Raw genomic sequence first — 19,613 nt, 5'->3', positions numbered from 1 at the left:
AACTGTCACACTTCATGAGAAGCCAAAATATAAGCTTGTTTATCTCCAATGTTTGTAAACATTGTAAATGTAAAAAAACACTGTGTAACCTTATAACATGGTTAAAACTATAATTTTGATATCATTGATGGTCAGTCCTTGCATCCATAGCTGTCTATTAATCTGAGAGTGGTTACATTTCTCCAGGCCCATCGCTCAGCTTTATACCAAAACAGAGGCAGGGCGGCCCTTTTGTTACTATTTCGTACGTAGATTTGCCCTATAAATATCTGTATATTATCAAGATATCAAAGTGTCACCAACAAAAAGGTAAACAATAGGCCCATAGCAAATGCAGCATATGGCATTCATTTTTCACATGTAAATAGCACTTTTCAATAGTGCTCAAAGCATGCCATTCAATGAGCGCAGCATTTAATTTTAATTTCAACTCAAATCAATGAGCCCAATCAGTCCTCCATGACAACTAAATCATAAACAACAGAGTAGGGCTTGCTACGAAATCTTTAGTTTTGGGGTTATGCTCAGGTAAAACCATTTGGCTAGTCTATACTTCCATACTTTCAAGTCCTATTCTTGAAGATCAGGGAGTATAACATTTATTGGAATAACTGGAATTCTGATACTTTGGGTTTTAATGTAAAGATATAATTTAATTGTATTATTATATGTAGTAGAAAGCGATGGGTTAGAAGAAGCCAATATAACCAACACATAAAGTAAAATTTACATCCATATATGGTCAGCTATGTAAACTTTAACATTGATTTATCCTGCAATAGATGTCGTTCAATTGGTAACATACATTTTTGTCTTCATCTAATGCCTCTTAAGGGGAAAGTAATCTAAAAGTAACTGAATGTAATTAGTTTACGTTACTGAGTTTGGGTAATCGAAAAGTTACGTTACTGATTACAATTTTGGACAGGTAAATAGTAACTGTAACGGATTACATTTATAAAGTAACCTGCCTGAGCCTTACAATGTATTAAAAATCAAAACATATAGCCTAATGTTTGTAGAACAACTAAAGTTACATTAATAACTCTAAATTAAGCATATAGGTGTACCTATTTTTTTGTTAACCGCTCAACGCAGAATGCGCATGTGCGCACTCCCTCCAATCGTTTGGAGAAAATATTTATATTTTAATCAGCTTTGTTCAATTGTATTCTTCATACTATAAAATAATAGCAACAAATTATAAGCACATCTTGTCTGCTAAATGAACTAGTGTAGCCCACAGCCATAGCCACATCAGGACAACTCAGAGTACGCTATTCTTTTCTTCTGAAATAGACTACATTTTCTTCATATCATGCTTCTTTAGACCTGTCTAGAATAAATAATGTACTTATTGTGAAGGTGTAGGCTATATTACATGAATTTATTAGACTTTTTAAAATGGCTTGCAGGCTGTGTTGAAGCCAGGAGATGCTAAATGTGTTTATGTTAGTTAAAGGTTAATTACAGTGAGTCTGACAGTTATTTGCTTGACAATCACCGGCTGAAGAAATTTTGTGACCGCCACAACCCTAGGCACAGCTGAGCAAAAACTGAAATAATTTGCTTTTTTATTATTTTTACTGGACTGATGATACCTGCACCTGATGGTCATGGTACTGAACAAGACAACTGGGAACTCTGGGAAAAAAACGAGGTCAAATCATGATGTCAGTGATCTTCAGGTCGGAAAGTCGGAGGTCTAGAAAGATAGAATTCTGAGTTGGATGACCATTCAAAACGATTTTTCCCCAGTCGGATCTCGCGCCCGCCCCCACCCCCCCAGAGTTCCCAGTTGTCTTGAACGTGGCATTAGTTTCAGTGGAGGGAGGGAGAGAGCAGCAGAGGGTATGCCTCTCATTGCTGAATATTTTGTTGTTGTTACATTAACTCACTCATAAGAACAGCAGCTCTTTGCTGTATTCTTTGACATTCTCTCTGTGGTCATGGTTTTAAAAGTTATTCGATCTCACGTAGGCCAGAATAAAACTTTGCTGTGACAGGGGTCAAGGAAGCGCTGTAGGAGCGGGTTTTGAGCTATCCGATTGGCCAGTGCAGTAAGCCTCGATTTAGCCACAGATTTCCCGGTCTGCCAGGTAGGCAGAGGTTTTCTTTTCAGACAAATGAAATGGTTCAAAATGGGAAAACTTTGTTTACCTGGTGCACAAGGCTTCTGAATCAAGTGCACCTAACGTCAACACCATTTTCAAGGCATTCCTAGTTGATTGACCGGTTGGTGACCACTGGTATAAACCCTTCCACATATATTCTGTATACACATATACTTTAAGTTTTCACTGATATAAAAGTACTGCCCAGTTCCATTTGGATCTCTAGTCCCTTATCCTAGCCATCCTCCTACCCATTTGAAAAGACTGAACAGATGAAAGCCCTATAGAAGCTCCACTTATGGAGCTAAGGGTCTTGAAGAGCTAGATGGAACATCATTACAGTGTATTCGGGAAGTATTCAGACCACTTCACTTTTTTGTTGTTGTTACATTACAGACTTATTCTAAAATGAATTCAATTCATTGTTTTGCTCATCAATCTAAAACACAATACCCCATAATGACAAAGTGAAAACAGGTTTTTAGAAAATACCTTATCTACATAATTATTCAGACCCTTTGCTATGGGACTCGAAATTGAGCTCAGGTGCATTCTGTTTCCATTGATAATCCTTGAGATGTTTCTACAACTTGATTGGAGTCCACCTGTGGTAAACGCAATTGATTGGACATGATTTGGAAAGGCACACACCTATCTATATAAAAGGTCTCACAGTTGACAGCGCATGTCAGAGCAAAAACCAAGCCATGAGGTCGAAGGAATTGTCCGTAGAGCTCCGGGACAGGATTGTGTCAAGGCACAGATCTGGGGAAGGTTACCAAAATATGTCTGCCGCATTGAAGGTCCCCGAGAACACACTGGCCTCCATCAATCTTAAAGGGAAGAAGTTTGGAACCACCAAGACTCTTCCTAGAGCTGGCCGCCCGGCCAAACTGAGCAATCGGTTAGAAGGGCATTGGTCAGGGAGGTGACCAAGAACCCAAATGGTCACTCTGACAGAGCTCTAGAGTTCCTCTGTGGATATGGGAGAACCTTCCAGAAGGACAACCATCTCTGCATCACTCCACCAATAAGGCCTTTATGGTAGAGTGGCTAGACAGAAGCCACTCCTCAGTAAAAGGCACATGATAGCCAGCTTGGAGTTTGCCAAAGGGCACCTAAAAGACTCAGACCATGAGAATCAAGATTCTCTAGTCTGATGAAACCAAGATTGAACTCTTTGGCCTGAATGCCAAGCGTCACGTCTAGAGGAAACCTGGCATCAACCCCTACGGTGAAGCATGGTGGTGGCTGCATCAAGCTGTGGGGATGTTTTTCAGGGGCAGGGACTGTGAGACTTGTCAGGATCGAGGGAAAGAAAAACAGAGCAAAGTACAGAGAGATCCTTGATGAAAACCTGCTCCAGAGCGCTCAGGACCTCAGAATGGGGCAAAGATTCACCTTCTAACCGGACACCGACCCTATGCATACAGCCAAGACAACGCAGTAGTGGCTTCGGGACAAGTCTCAATGTCCTTGAGTGGCCAAGCCAGAGCCTGGACTTGAACCAGATCTAACATCTCTGGAGAGACCTGAAAATATCTGTGCAGCGACGCTCCCCATCCAACCTGACAGAGCTTGAGAGGATCTGCAGAGAAGAATGTGAGAAACTCCCCAAATAAAGGTGTGCCAAGCTTGTAGCTTCATACCCAAAACTCAAGGCTGTAATCCCTGCCAAAAAGGTGCTTCAACAAAGGGTCTGAAAACTTATGTAAATGTGATATTTCAGTTTTTATGAATATGCAAAAATTACTAAAAACCTGTTTTTGCTTTGTCATTATTGGGTATTGCGTGGGGATTGATGTTGGGGAAAAATGATTTAATCCATTTTAGAATAAGGCTGTAACGTAACAAAATGTATAAAAAGTGGTCTGGATACTTTCCGAATGCACTGTATACTGATTACTCATTCTCTGCTATCCATTTCTTACAGTGAAGTGGTAGGGCCCCTAGGGGAAGGGCTTAGGGGCCGAAATGAAACCATGCCAACAGGAGCCACATACCACAAAGAAGGTGGGTATCTATATCCACAACAAGACATTTCTCACAGAAAGAACTGTGTATTCAAAAGTTGCCAAAAATGAATTCTACCATCTCATCCATTACCTTCACTTAAAGTCAAACATGATCATATGTATCAATCAATAGTCTGGTAGAATCAGGAGTATTATTTTTTATAAGCAAACTCACTAAAAAGGGATGAATAAAATGCAATGTGCTTTACGAAGAATCCAAACAGCCATTACAAGAGACATTTTATTCTTAACATCCAACATTAGGGCTATTGATGGTTATTGACAATGTCTTAAGTGTTTGGAATTTTATACTGAAGCTGAAAAAAGTTGTCATTATGTCCACATTATGAACAACACAATTAAATACCCTATAATTTGTAGGGATGCACAATATATAAAATCGGTGAGCATATCAGAATCGGCCAATATTAGCTAAAAATGCCAACATCGGCATGATGTCTAGTTTAACGCTGATGTCCAAAACCGATGTCAAAGCTGACATGCATACCTATATAACGTAGGCAGATGGCGTAATGACGCCACGAAAAATACAGTGTTACACAGAACAAAAGCAGAAAAATACTAAGTGCACACTTCCAACAATTAAACAAGTTCAAGTCCAGCAGTCATTTGAAAGAGTAAGAACATTTCAGCGAGACAACTCAAAGGTGAAATCAATTAACGCCAAGATAATGGAATTCATTGGCCTTGACAATCAACCGTTCTCTGTCGTGGGTGATGTTGGCTTTCGTCGACCAAGAAGGCACTATTTTTCAGATGTTGCCCTACCGGAGTTACACAGTATTGTTGAAACACATCCATGAGCTACTTGCTATGGGGGTCACTGCTATTAACTTCACGACTGACATTTGGACCAGCGATGTCAGCCCCATGAGCATGCTGTCTGACAGCACAGTGGGTCAACAAGGATTTTGTACTGAGGAAAGCTGTATTGCATGCTCAAGAATATGCCGGTTCTCATACCACTGCTTCCATTTCAATGGCACTTGAGAACATGTTTGAAACTTGGAAACATGAACACTCCTAGGGCCATTTTCTCTGAGCCTCTATACTGTGTAGACAGACACCATGCCCGATGCTAGGTACAAGGACCGCTACTTCGATACAGACAAGAAACAGGGTTTACGTGAAATGTTAGACACAGCTGGACAAGATGGAAACGGACACAGTGACAGTGCGCACCGATGAAGAGAGGCCACGGACAGACAGAGCTGAAACTTCACTGCTTGACATGTATGATGAAATCCTGGTTGAGAATGAAACGACTGAACAAATGAACAAGGAAACAGCACAGCAAGTAAATGAAAAATAGGTTCTGATTATATTTTACTGGTAATGGGGACATACATACATGCCAACAAAATAACTTTGGTCAGAGTGTGTGTAACCTTTATTTAACTAGGCAAGTCAGTTAGGAACAAATTCTTATTTACAATGACGGCCTAGGAACAGTGGGTTAACTGCCTTGTTCAGGGACAGAACAACAGACTTTTACCTTTTCAGCACGGGGATTCGATCTAGCAACCTATCGGTTACTGGCCCAACGCTCTAACCACTAAGCTACCTGCCGCCGTAATGTAGAATGTTCATTTAAATTATGTTGACTGATGTGGCTCATGCAATAGAATGTATTTTTTTTTTATGCCAATTGAGCTGAATCAACAAATCACAGCCCATATTGATGGGTACACTTCCTGCTTTTACTTCCAACTTTGCTCCTATGGGTACACTCGCAATGTCCGCCACCCATTATGCCATCATTCATTTGAATGAGGATTCCTGTTCTATTCATTCTATTTCTATAGCAGTACATGCAGTCAGGACACATTTTTTTATTTTTTTATATATATATAAATGTGTTCATTAAAAAAATATATAGATAACCAATGCGACTCAAAACGGTTATGACCGAGACCACGGTCATTTGGCTGGTCATTTTACAGTCATCCAAAATTCCATGACTGTCACGGCCCTACCTTCTAATACACAAATGTATATTTTAGTTAATAACATCAACACTAATCTACGAAATAATCCAATAAATCATGAAAATAGAGGTGTGTGTCAAAATATGACTAATCTATTTATGCTGAGCTGTGAATGATATCAATTTGGCCTTCTTAAGTAGTCACAAAAAAGGGATTCCTTGAAATTCACTTAACATCTTCAGCAGAGATCATTGACCCTTCCACAGCACGATCATGTATAATTGGGTCGAACTGCACTTCACACCCGCTTGAGAAAATGTGGCTCCTGGTGGGTTTCTTTCTCATTTACTACCAAGAAGCAGTAAACTTTCCACAATGTAGTCTATTCCATATGCTTCTTCTGAAAGAACGTTCTAGAATTTCTGATTCTCTGTAAAAATGAAAATGCGGAGATGCTAAACAATACTTAATAAAAGGAATGCAGCAAAACTGAAGCGCATGCCGACGCACTCAAAACAAACAATATTGAAGAGATGAAAATAGTCAAAACATGATTGGACCGTTATCGAGTACGTGAGAGGTCGGGGAGATTTCCATATGCATGGAGACAATCTGACACATCTGGGCATTTTAAACAGTCAATGAAATTCACCAGACATTCTAATCCAGCAGACAGTACATTTCAGCAAACATTCTAAAATCAGCAGAAACCAATTAGACAATTACATATTATTTGTATGAAATAATTGTTACATGACTGTAGAGCCCACTGCCACTGGTTTCATTTGGTAAACAAGTTACAAAACAAACAGTCATGTCCTGTGTTGCCTAGCCTACAGGCCATACAGACACCTAATAAGTATGTATCTATCTTGCCTACCATTTCTCAGAGCAAGCTACTCCACATTTAGACACAATTATTTCCAGAACCAGGCATTCACGCTGACATTAATCTATGTAATTACACCTTAACACCGTGTGAGATATGGGGGCAATGACAAGGGGACCGACAACTTCCCCAAAATAACCCACAGGGTAAGGTGTTTTGAACTGATGCAGGGGGGTATTTTGAACACTTTCGATGCCAGAACAAAAACAATAAACACGAGGCGTCGGCTTGTTTGTCATGAAATGGTTTTCAGAGGGTCTACTCTACAGTCCATCTAAATCGATTCAAGCGCTACATGTAACACCTGAGTTTCGCCCTGGTGACCTATTTGACTTGCTCAAACATACACAACCGTCCTATAGCCTACTTGAGGACATCGGGGCCGACATAACGTTACAGTAGGCAGGCTGCGCCTCGCTCGCTAGACGTCTCTGAGTAGCCTGCCATCTACGGGGCTGTGGGCGACCCGAACACAAACCGCAGCCAAAATAATGGTGCCACAAACACTTTTTCCATGCTATTTATGAAAATAACATCGAAATAATTATCTATTATACCACTACTTAGTCTGAAACCCCAAGGATATCGTATGCTAGCAAGCTACAGCTATCGATTTTGCATGGCAGAAGGGGTTTCGTTCTCCGAAGCGAAAATAGGTTATGCACTCCTTTTTGGACGGGCTCCGAACGCAACTTCAACACTCGGCACTCGAAAATCGTTAAGGAAGAAATATTTGAGAGATATTAACTTACACACTCCGACGACTCCGTCATACTATGCCTGGAGAAGCGTCGAAATAGTGCTGGACTGGTGTGATGGCTGAACTGATCTCTGTACTGACTGGGGGAGAGCTGGGGAGTGGAGAGAGGACGGTGGCTGCCTGCGCGATGTGCTTTGCTCTTCCTGGTTCGGCTTCACGGATTTGCAGAAAACTTCATTTTAACCAATTGCTATACAGACGAGCCTCGCTGACATCCCAGTCTTCCAATAGCGAAAAGGCCTGGCGGTTAATTTCAAGACTAAAACCCCAAATATTTGTCGAATATGCGTCCCCCTGCGAAGTGTCTCGAATTAACTTGATTCAACTCGGTTAATTGCACCGGCTATGGAGCGATGTTGTCCGCCCTCAACGCCAGCCTCACCCTGTCATTTTGTCGTGACCAGACCACATTGAGTAAACCACTAGCTATATTTCCACACGTCTCCTGGTGTGTACAGCTATCACAACATTGTAATGTACACCCAAGAGAATGTAAAACATGCAGGGAAACACCAGTTCATTCTCATTGCCTGTGGTGGAATAAAATGAGAACGCTTTTCAAATAATAACCCTCCATTTTATTGGCCTAATTGATTTCTTAGCGTGCCCAAACAGTTAATTGGATATGGAAATAATTATAATTTCAATCAATATATTACAAAGCCTAACACTCACTATTATAGGGTCCAAATGATTGAACCTTTGGACCAGGCATAAGCTGCTTCATGTGTATTAGGCTACCGCTATTACCGGTTTTATTAATCGCTTTATTACAGTATCTATTGCTGTATTATAGGTACATGCAAACACCACCCAGTCATATTGCAGAGGAAATTAATCGAGCGCATTAATAATATGCGGGCCTCCACACTCCGTGTAATAACGGGCAAATTAATATGATAAATTATAGTGATTAGGTCCTAGTTTTGTGTTGGTGTCAGGTGAGTACAATGTAATAATGCATAGGCAGCAATTCTCAATAGTCTGGAGTTGCTTCCTCTCATTGTCTCCTTTCCTTCAGCAGCACAGATATGAAGGAACTGGACAGCTGAAAGCAAATCCCCAGTGGGTATCCACCATATTGCTTTTCCTTGGTATGGGTTTTCAGATATAAGCAGATGAATGAGAGGAAGCTCCTTTAGACTATCAAGATTAAGGAGAGGAGACAAGTAGAGGAAGCTGTTGAAGACTATTAAGATGAACCCTATACGATTTTAAATCCCCCACAACACCATGTGCATTAAGGTGAAACATGTGTGATTTCAAGGCCGAGACATCTGGCCACGCGACCACCAATCGTCGCTCTTTCAGTTGTAGGCTGTGTTTCCAGAGTATCCATATTTAAGCCACGGTAATCTTTGTTTAAAAAAATGTAGTTGAATGTCTGTCAATTGCATCATTTCGGTCAGAAAATTGGTTGAGGAAAAGGATTTGAGCTGCAAACTGAACAGAATGTAAATTATCAGATAACTTGAAGGCTTCAACTGAAACAACTGACATTGCTTCTGTATGCCATTTCTATAGATAGAGCCATCTCGATATGTGTAACATCTGTCCTATATACAAGTTAAACATTTCACTTTAAATCACACAGCAACCATACATTGGATAATAATAACCAGTTAATAAACATTTTACACAGCCGTTCATATGACTGACAATTTGACATATTTCATTGATATGTCAATAACTGAGGGCACAATCAGTAGTCAACTCCTGAAAAGTGCACTTCAGCTAAGCTAAATGCACTACCGTTTTTCAGTTTCACACTGCACTGTCACAACAGTCCCAAGCCAGTAGCCTATCAGGAGTCCACTGCATTATAGGCTGATGAGACCTCTGTGATACAACAAAATTAAGCATAATGCAAACAAGAACAAATATCTTATTGTCACATACACAGATAAATGCAGTGAAATGTGTTGTTTTACAGGGTCAGCCATTACTGCGCCCCTGGAGCAAATTCGGGTTATTTGATTTTTCACCTTGTCGGCTCGGGTATTCGCCTTAACCACTAGGCTACCGGCTGCTTCCCTACAAAACTACAGCTAGTGACTGAATAACTTTTATATACTATAGCCAACTACAGTACCCTCTACCCCAGAGATTAATGTCTAATCGACAATAAACCAGGGCGTCAAAGAGTAACTTTATCTGTTCACCCAAAGCCTTATAATCCTGGAAAATGGAGACAAAAATCACTTTAATAATATTAAAACAAAAACAAGGAACCAAAAATCCTTGCATTGCCAAGATTTAAACTACACAGTTTTAAGGTGATATATTAATCACAAACTCTATCCGTGGGCTGTTCACAAACAATATAAAGTCATGGAATTGTTTTTCAGCTCTGGTAATATGTAGCAGGAAGGAGAGAAAGAGCAGAGTGACTAATACAAAGTGGTAATTTCCCAAACCATTTATCTGATGACACTTCCATGCTGTACCATCTTCCCCACCTAATGGCAAGGGAACATTTTTGTGCTGTTGTTTCCAGGGGAGTTTTATCACAGTCAGTGACACCCTTTAGTTTAGAATGACAAATACTTCCCATTCTCCTGTCCTCCATACAGGTCTGACTGGAATTGTTGTAATGATGTTGCACCCCAAACTTCATCTACACCTGTGAGAGATGGGCTATACTGTGTGAGGGGGACATCTGTAGAAGGGCAGTTTTGTGTAAAAGTCAACCTGAGTATGTGTAGCTCATGGGGATGTGTGAAACTTATTCCTCAGCCCAAGTGTCCCCACTTGCGCCTGCAAATAGCTAGCTTTTTGCGTGGCGCCGACAGGTAAGATGCTTCAGGAGGGCGGTCACGTGTGCTAGCAAGGCAGAGGTCCTGGGTCCGAGCCTCGTTGTGAGCCGAATCAGGAAGAAGCGGTACTGACTAAGCAAGAAGTGTGACGTCTTTTACACATTCACATTAAAGTTAGTCATTTCCATAATTATCCTTAAGGTCTACAGTATATGTTGGAGTTCAGGCTTTATTTGAAAAGTAGGAAATGTACTAAATTTGAACCATTACAGAGTAATCCAAGGCTATTAGAATGGGCTCAAATAGCTTGTTTTTCCACTCACAGCTGTCCCCCAGTGTTAGTTATGAAGATGAGATGTTAATGAAGCAATGCAAACCAAATTGAAGTGTCTTGAGTTTCGTTTGCGCGTTCTACAGTCTTATAAAGATAGCAGGTGACTGGGACAGGCAATGTTACAAAACATTTGTATGATTTTTTTGTGGTAAAACATGCACCTTACATCAGATCTTGAAATGTTCTCTGTGAAGCTAACTTTCATCAAGGTTATATATGGTCTATAATTGGTTTCTCCCTTTTCATTGTCAGTATCCTTTTTCAGCATGTTGATATCTGTAACATCCGTAACAGCTGTGGATGTGATGGCTATTGAGATATATATATATATCACACACATATCATATACACACAGTGCATTCGGAAAGTATTCAGACCCCTTGACTTTCTCCACATTTTGTTACGTTACAGCCCTATTCTAAAATTGATTAAATTGCTTTTTTCTCCATCAATCTACACACAATACCCCATAATGACATCACAATACCCCATAATGACATAGCTAAAACTTCTAAACCTGTTTTTGCTAATTTATTAACAAATTAAAAAAACATACGTATTCAGACCCTTTACTCAGTACTTTGTTGAAACACCTTTGGCAGCAATTACAGCCTTGAGTCTTCTTGGGTATGATGCTGCAAGCTTGGCACACCTGCATTTGGGGAGTTTCTCCCATTCTTCTTTGCAGATCCTCTCAAGCTCTGTCAGGTTGGATGGGGAGCGTCGCTGCACAGCTACTTTCAGGTCTCTCCAGATATGTTAGATCGGGTTCAAGTCCGGGCTCTGGCTTGGCCACTGAAGGACATCCAGAGACTTGTCCCGAAGCCATTTCTGCATTGTCTTGGCTGTGTGCTTAGGGTCATTGTCCTGTTGGAAGGTGAACCTTCACCCCATTCTGGAGGTCCTGAGCGCTCTGGAGCAGGTTTTCATCAAGGATCTCTGTATTTAGCTTCGTTCATCTTTCCCTTGATCCTGATTAGTAACCCAGTCCCTGCCGCTGAAAAACATCCCCACAGCATGATGCTGCCACCACCATGATTCACTGTATGGATGGTGCCAGGTTTCCTCCAGACGTGACGCTTGGCATTCCAGCCAAATAGTTCAATATTGTTTCTCAATGGTCGGAGATTCCTTTAGGTGCCTTTTGGAAGGAAGGACAACCAGAAGGACAACCATCTCTGCAGCACTCCACCAATCGGGTCTTTATGGTAGAGCGGCCAGACGGATGCCACTCCTCAGTAAAAGGCACATGACAGCCCACTTGGAGTTTGCCAAAAGGCACCTAAAGACTCAGACCATGAGAAACAAGATTATCTGGTCTGATGAAACCAAGATTGAACTCTTTGGCCTGAATGCCAAGTGTCACGTCTGGAGGAAAACTGGCACCATCCCTACGGTGAAGCAAAGTGGTGGCAGCATCATGCTGTGGGGATGTTTTTCAGTGGCATGGAAGACCAGTCAGGATCGAGGGAAAGATGAACAGAGCTAAGTACAGAGAGATCCTTGATGAAAACCTGCTCTAGAGCACTCAGGACCTCAGACTGGGGCGAAGGACAACAATCCTAAGCACACAGCCAAAACAACGCAGGAGTGGCTTCGGGACAAGTCTCTGAATGTTCTTGAGTGGCCCAGCCAGAGCCTGGACTTGAACCCAATCAAACATCTCTGGAGACCTGAAAATAGCTGTGCAGAGACGCTCCTCATCTAACCTGACAGAGCTTGAGAGGATCTGCAGAGAAGAATGGGAGAAACTCCCCAAATACAGGTGTGCTAAGCTTGTAGCATCATACCCAAGAAGACTTGAGGCTGTATTCGCTTGCAAAAGTGCTTCAACAAAGAACTGAGTAAAGGGTCTGAATACTTATGTAAATGTAATATTTCTGTTTGTTTTTTTATATACACACTACCGTTCAAAAGTTGGGTCACTTAGAAATTTCCTTGCTTTCCATGAAAAACATGCATGAAATGAGTTGCAAAATGAACAGGAAATATAGTAAAAATGTTGACAAGGTTATAAATAATGATTTTAATTTAAATAATAATTGTGTCCTTCAAACTTTGTTTACGTCAAATAATCCTCCATTTGCAGCAATTTCAGCCTTGCAGACCTTTAGCATTCTAGTTGTCAATATGTTGAGATAATCTGAAGAGATTTCACCCTATGCTTCCTGAAGCACCTCCCACAAGTTGGATTGGCTTGATGGGCACTTCTTACATACCATACAGTCAAGATGCTTCCACAACAGCTCAATAGGGTTGAGATCCGGTGACTGTGCTGGCCACTCCATTACAGACAGAATACCAGCTGACTGCTTCTTACCTAAATAGTTCTTGCATAGTTTAGAGCTGTGCTTTGGGTCATTGTCCTGTTGTTGGAGGATATTGGCTCCAATTAAGTGCCGTCCACAGGGTATGGCATGGAGTTGCAAAATTGAGTGATAGGGATCTTGAAGAAGGAAGGCTTTTACCCTGTACAAATCTTCCACTTTACCACCACCAAAGCACCCCCAGACCATCACATTGCCTCACCCATGCTTGACAGATGGCGTCAAGCACTCCTCCAGCATCTTTTCATTTTTCTGCGTCTCGCGAATGTTCTTCTTTGTGATCCAAACACCTCAAACTTAGATTTGTCTGTCCATAACACTTTTTTCCAATCTTCCTCTGTCCAGCATCTGTGTTCTTTTGCCCATCTTAATCTTCTTTTTATTGGCCAGTCTGAGATATGGCTTTTTCTTTGCAACTCTGCCAAGAAGGCTAGCATCCCGGAGTCGCCTCTTCACTGTTGATGTTGAGATTGGTGTTTTGCGGGTACTATTTAATGAAGCTGCTAGTTGAGGACTTGTGAAGCGTCTGTTTCTCAAAGTAGACACTAATGTACCCGTCCTCTTGCTCAGTTGTGCACCGGGGTCTCCCACTCCTCTTTCTATTCTGGTTAGAGCCAGTTTGCGCTGTTCTGTGAAGGGAGTAGTGTACAGCGTTGTACGAGATCTTCAGTTTCTTGGCAATTTATCACATGGAATAGCCTTCATTTCTCAGAACAGGAATAGACTGACGAGTTTCAGAAAGTTTTTTGTTTCTGGCCATTTTGAGCCTGTAATCGAACCCACAAATGCTGATGCTCCAGATACTCAACTAGTCTAAAAAAAAAGCCAGTTTTATTAATTCTTTAATCAGAACAACAGTGTTCAGCTGTGCTACCATAATTGCAAAAGGGTTTTTCTAATGATCAATTAGCCTTTTAAAATTATAAACTTAGATTAGCTAACACAACGTGCAATTGGAACACAGGAGTGATTGTTGCTGATAATGGGCCTCTGTACACCTATGCCGTCATTTACAACATTAACAATGTCTACACTGTATTTCTGATCAATTTCATGTTATTTTAAATGGACAAAAAAAAAATGATTTCAAAAACAAGGACATTTCTAAGTGACCACTAACTTTTGAACGGTAGTGTATACATTTGCAAAAAGTCTACAAACCTGTTTTTGCTTTGTCATTATGGGGTATTGTGTTTAAATTGATGAGGGGAAGAAAACAATTTAATCAATTTTAGAATAAAGCTGTAACATAACAAAATGTGGAAAAAGTCAAGGGGTCTGGATACTTTCCGAATGCACTGTATACCTCATCTTCAGAAGCTTGTGCAGTCACCACTTTGTGTGCTTATATTCTTCAGACTTTTACTGAAGCAATTGCCGATATCTCTAAAATTGTGTTCTAGAGAAGATTATTTTGTCAAATGTATGCCGAAATGCATTTCTGACACATGGCAATACTGTTTTTTTATTTTAAAAATCTGTGAAGAGTCCTGGGGCCTCATTTATCAAAGGTGCATGCGCACCCAAAAGTGTGCATATCTCAAAGTACAGCTCAGACCACGCGTACACAATTTCTGGGAGTTGATCAGTTGTATTGCAAGCAAATATTGTTCTTATGGGGAATTTGAAGCGTTCGATGCACAGGAATTATAATAATGGTAGGCTAACAAAAACTTTCAAACGTGGGCCTAATGATAAAACAGATGCATTTGGTTAGGAGATCGCATAGCAGCATGTAGCCTAATGTGTTTACTTTACTTTATAGGCCTAAATCATATACTGCAGGACATGTCTCTCCTTTTCTGACATGACTGGGTTATTCCAGCTGCACAACAAATATTAGGCTACTATTTATCCATTGCTCATTCAATAGCCAAGTATGCGCGAAAGTAAATAAACCAGTAGCCTTTTGACAGTATATGCTAGTATTGCTGTGTGGTAGGAGCACGAAATCATGGCCTATTTAATCTCAGAGACTATTTTTATTTTACCTTTATTTAACTAGGCAAGTCAGTTAAGAACAAATTATTATTTTCAATGACGGCCTAGGAACAGTGGGTTAACTGCCTTGTTCAGGGGCAGAACGACAGATTTTTACCTTGTCAGCTCGGGGATTCGATTTTGCAATCTTTCGGTTACTAGTCCAGCGCTCTAACCACTAGGCTACCTGCCGCCCAAAGGCAGGAGATAGAAACACAATCATGTCCTGAAACAAAATATTGAACAACAATTTGTCTTTTTTCATAGAAGTGTGGGCTGAAGCATTTACTTTTAAATTGTTGAAAAGACAATCTTGCAGAATGCATTTTAAGTTGGAAAAGTCACTGCAAAAGATTACCACATTCTGCCCACACCTCTACAGAACTGTAATACATTTTGCCATTGCGCTTTAGAAACCATCATGGCCCAGTTCCAACATCTCAAAATCATACAGCAAATGAGAGCGTTGTTGTTAGCATACAAGGTGGAGAGAGGGCGTTTTCCAGGCAGGGTTGTACCAATGATTTAAATATACACTAGATCACTGACAGGGGGCGCTTTATTATGAATATCTACATTTGTTTTTGCCACGTTTATTCTATTACAGAAACCTTAAATGCATACTTTTAAATTATGTGAGCTAAACATACAAAGAAAAAATAAACATAAAACATCTTCCTTAAAGTGTACTTTAAAAAAAAAGTTCTAATGTTACCTTCCCCCACCACAACAACAAAAATACATGTCATTTTGTCCTTGACACATTTAATTGAAATACTGTAGAAGTCAAGGAATTCCTACGGAGGACTGGTCCTTCTGGGGAGTGCCAGTAAGGCTGATCGGTGGCTTCAAAGCCTCTCACTGGCCAATACACCGCATCAGCCATCCAGGGTTTATATCATTGGTTGTTACGCTTGTTCACGAGCGTAGAAATATAGTATGGCTCTGATCTATTAATGAACACATGCGCATGTGTTGCGTGTGACAGTTTGATAAATCCCAATCATTTATTGCGCACGCAAATCCTAGAATCTCCACATATGCAAGAATTTTGTGAGAAATTTACACAGTTGATAAATTAGGCCCCTGGAGTCTTTTTCAAATTAAAGCCCCCCAAAATATAATGACTTTATCCAGTGTCTATTAAAGTAGATTGGCAGTATAGGCACATGTAAGACCTATATGGTCTCATTTGCATATTTTGATATACACTATATATACACAAAGGTATGCGGACAACCCTTCAAATTAGTGGATTCAGCTATTTCAGCCACACCCATTGCTGACAGGTGCAATCTCCATAGACAAACATAGGCAGTAGAATGGTCTTACTGAAGAGCTCAGTGACTTTCAACATTGGAACATCATAGGATGCCACCTTTAACAAGTCAGTTCGTCAAATATCTGCCCTGCTAGAGCTGCCCCGGTCAACTGTAAGTGCTGTTATTGTGAAGTGGAAATGTCTAGGAGCAACAACGGCTCAGCCGCAAAGTGGTAGGCCACACAAGTTCACAGAACGGGACCGCCGAGTGCTGAAACGCATAGCGCTTAAAAATCGCCTGTCCTCGGTTGCAACACTCACTACCAAGTAGTAGCTGGCTCTGGAAGCAACGTCAGCACAAGAACTGTTCGTCAGGATCCTCATGAAATGGGTTTCCACGGCCGAGCAGCAGCACACAAGCCTAAGATCACCATGCGCAATGCCAAGCGGCGGCTGGAGTGGTATAAAGCTTGCCGCCATTGGACTGGGGCAGTGGAAACGCATTCTCTGGAGTAATGAATCACGCTTCACCATCTGGCAGTACGACGGATGAATGTGGGTTTGGCGGATGTCAGGAGAACACTACCTGCCCGAATGCATAGTGCCACCTAAAGTTTGGTGGAGGAGGAATAATGGTCTGGGGCTGTTTTTCATGGATCGGGCTAGGCCCCTTAGTTCCAGTGAAGGAAAATCTTAACGCTACAACATACTATGTCATTGTAGACGATTCTGTGCTTCCAACTTTGTGGCAACAGTTTAGGGAAGGCACTTGCCTGTTTCATAATGACAATGCCCCCATGCACAAAGCGAGGTCCATACAGAAATGGTTTGTCGAGATCAGTGTGGAGGAACTTGACTGGCCTGCACAGAGCACTGACCTCAACCCCCTCGAACACCTTTGGGATGAATTGGAACACCGACTGCGAGCCAGGCCTAATCACACAACATCAGTGCCCTCCATCACTAATACGCTTGTGGCTGAATGGAAGTAATTCCCCTGCAACAATGTTCCAACATCTAGTGGACAGCCTTCCCAGAAGAATGGAGGCTGTTATAGCTGCAAAGGAGGGACCAACTCCATATTAATGCCCATGATTTTGAAATGAGATGTTCGGTGTCGTACGCACACACACCATGAAACTGACTCAGAGAAACATGCGACAAAGAACATAACAACATAAGTTAAGGAAGCACAAAGCTTAATACATGTGTTATAAAGGATCATAAGAAGGATAAAGTTTTAAACTAAACTAAATGTTATGCTCGTTGTTGAGTCATGCATCCAGGTGGGTTAGCAAGCTAATAATAATTTGATTTGTGAAATAGAGGACAAATAAGCACATATGTGCATGTTTGTATTCACAAGCACGTGATGAATTTGAAATATGTTTTTGTGCAGATCCCACTCTCCCTAGGCGGAGTGGGGTCACGGCCAGGTTCTACCAATGACGACCCTGGAGCAATTAGGGTTTAGTGCCTTGCTCAAGCGCACGTCGACATTTTTCACCTTGTCGGATCGGGGATTCGAACTAGCGACATTTCGTTTACTGGCCCAACGCTCTAACTGCTAGTCTACCTGCCACCATATAAAATAATAATATATTAGGCTGTAACATTGCCTAATTGTTGTATTTATTGAAGACTAAACATCAATTTATTGGTAACTACACCAGATTTCAAAACTAATTGCACGCTTTTGAATCACAACATCGACTCTATTGCTCCGAATGCTCACTTCTTGGCTAGCACGAGTAGCAGTGACACAGTAGCACAGTGGTTTCCAACCAGGGGTACTAGGACTCCTGGGGGTACTTGGCCTATCCACAGGGGGTACTTGAGAAGACTCATGAGACCATAGGCTTACTGGTAAAATGCACATGAGTGGTTACTTCAGGGGTACTCCAAGCAGAGCAAAGTTCAGATGGTGGTACAGTAACCGAAAAAGGTTGGGAACCACTGCAGTAGCATACACGGGCTGGAGTGGATGACCACTATACATCGCGCACGCTTTTAGGCTAGCAGCACAGCCAAGTACCACTCCCCGAAACAATTTCCTATTTTCATGGCTACTTCACTCATTAACGCACACACACACGACTCGAAACAAACACAGCAAACGCAATCGCCATCACTGGAAGAACAGCGAAATAGTATGGGCTAGTTTAGTGGCATTATCTAGCTAGCTAGCTACCTAGCTACTCCACGAACGAACCCATGAGAAAAGAGGCAGCAACGCAAGCTACTCACCCGTATGGGTCTCCGTGGCACTCCTGTCCTAATTGGCACGCTAACAATCTGCAATCTTGGTATAATACTCTCCAGGACACCTTGTTGTTTAACAGAGGTGGATAGCTAACAACTACGAACTATCTAGCTAGCTAGTTGTCCGATGCTGGGGCTGCTGGATTCTGCTCTTTACTTGAAGTGCTTGTCTCAGCGAACGTCAATGTCGCCGAATTAGATGTGGCTTCCTCTAGCCTTTCCACACTCTTTTCGAGGACCCCCCAAAAACAATCGACGAAAGAAGTAAACAACTCCAAGCATCATCCTATTCGCCGAAAGGTACTCCCTAGCGTTAGCTACATCAACTCAAACACGGACCTATTTCCACACACGAGTTGATACCGTTGATTGGGGCGGGCTAAAGTGTAGAGATACACGTCGCTTTATCCGTTATGGCACTGTGCAACCTAGCTGCACTGTGTGGCAGTTTTCAGTTGCGCACCAGTGACAAATAAGGCTGCTCGCCAGAAACCCAAGTGCTGGAGCTAAGCTACTCTGTTGCACTGGCTGTGAAAAGTGTACCAATCCTCAGCAGACCCGGGCTTCAACACAGGTAAAACATCTCAGAACTGTTTTCTTCGCATGTAAAAAAATATATATAATTTTTTTGGCAGTGTAGCGTATTTTACATAACAGCATCACCCAGGAGGGGTGTGTGTCCGATCACATTTGAGGACAACATGGAGATACTTTTAAAAGGGGCACCAGCGCTTGGTCGGCAATCGTTCAACAGCAATATAGGGGGTATTGGGCCTTTACGGGTCCGTCCTCCAGGATGCAACTTTTTATATAGTATAGCCTAAACTTGAGTTAATGAACATGCATCCATTTTAGACAAGGCTACCACAAAATTAACAGGTGGAGACACTCAAACACAGGCTATCCTCCTGCAAATGTTTCTATTATTTAGCATATTTGAGGAATCACAGGCCTAAACAACCACGG

The 19,613-nt window shown here is 41.5% G+C and overlaps 1 protein-coding gene across 3 annotated transcripts in view; it reads right to left on the bottom strand.

Annotated features, from left to right (window-relative positions):
• The window catches only part of LOC120019088 (bromo adjacent homology domain-containing 1 protein-like), a 36,833-nt gene extending 17,799 nt beyond the window's left edge, over nt 1-19,034 (bottom strand). For 2 of the 3 annotated variants that reach the window (XM_038962332.1, XM_038962335.1), the window contains exon 1: nt 7,720-7,908. The gene's annotated coding sequence lies outside the window, so the exon portion shown is untranslated. Of the gene's footprint in view, nt 1-7,719; nt 7,909-18,632 lie in introns of those variants that run through there. The other variant, XM_038962333.1, reaches the window with a different exon arrangement.
• Between the last annotated feature and the right edge of the window lie 579 nt (nt 19,035-19,613).

Source organism: Salvelinus namaycush, chromosome 24 (assembly GCF_016432855.1).
Source record: "Salvelinus namaycush isolate Seneca chromosome 24, SaNama_1.0, whole genome shotgun sequence".
Classification (NCBI taxonomy): Eukaryota; Metazoa; Chordata; class Actinopteri; order Salmoniformes; family Salmonidae; genus Salvelinus; species Salvelinus namaycush.
This window is presented reverse-complemented; position numbering and strand designations above follow the sequence as displayed.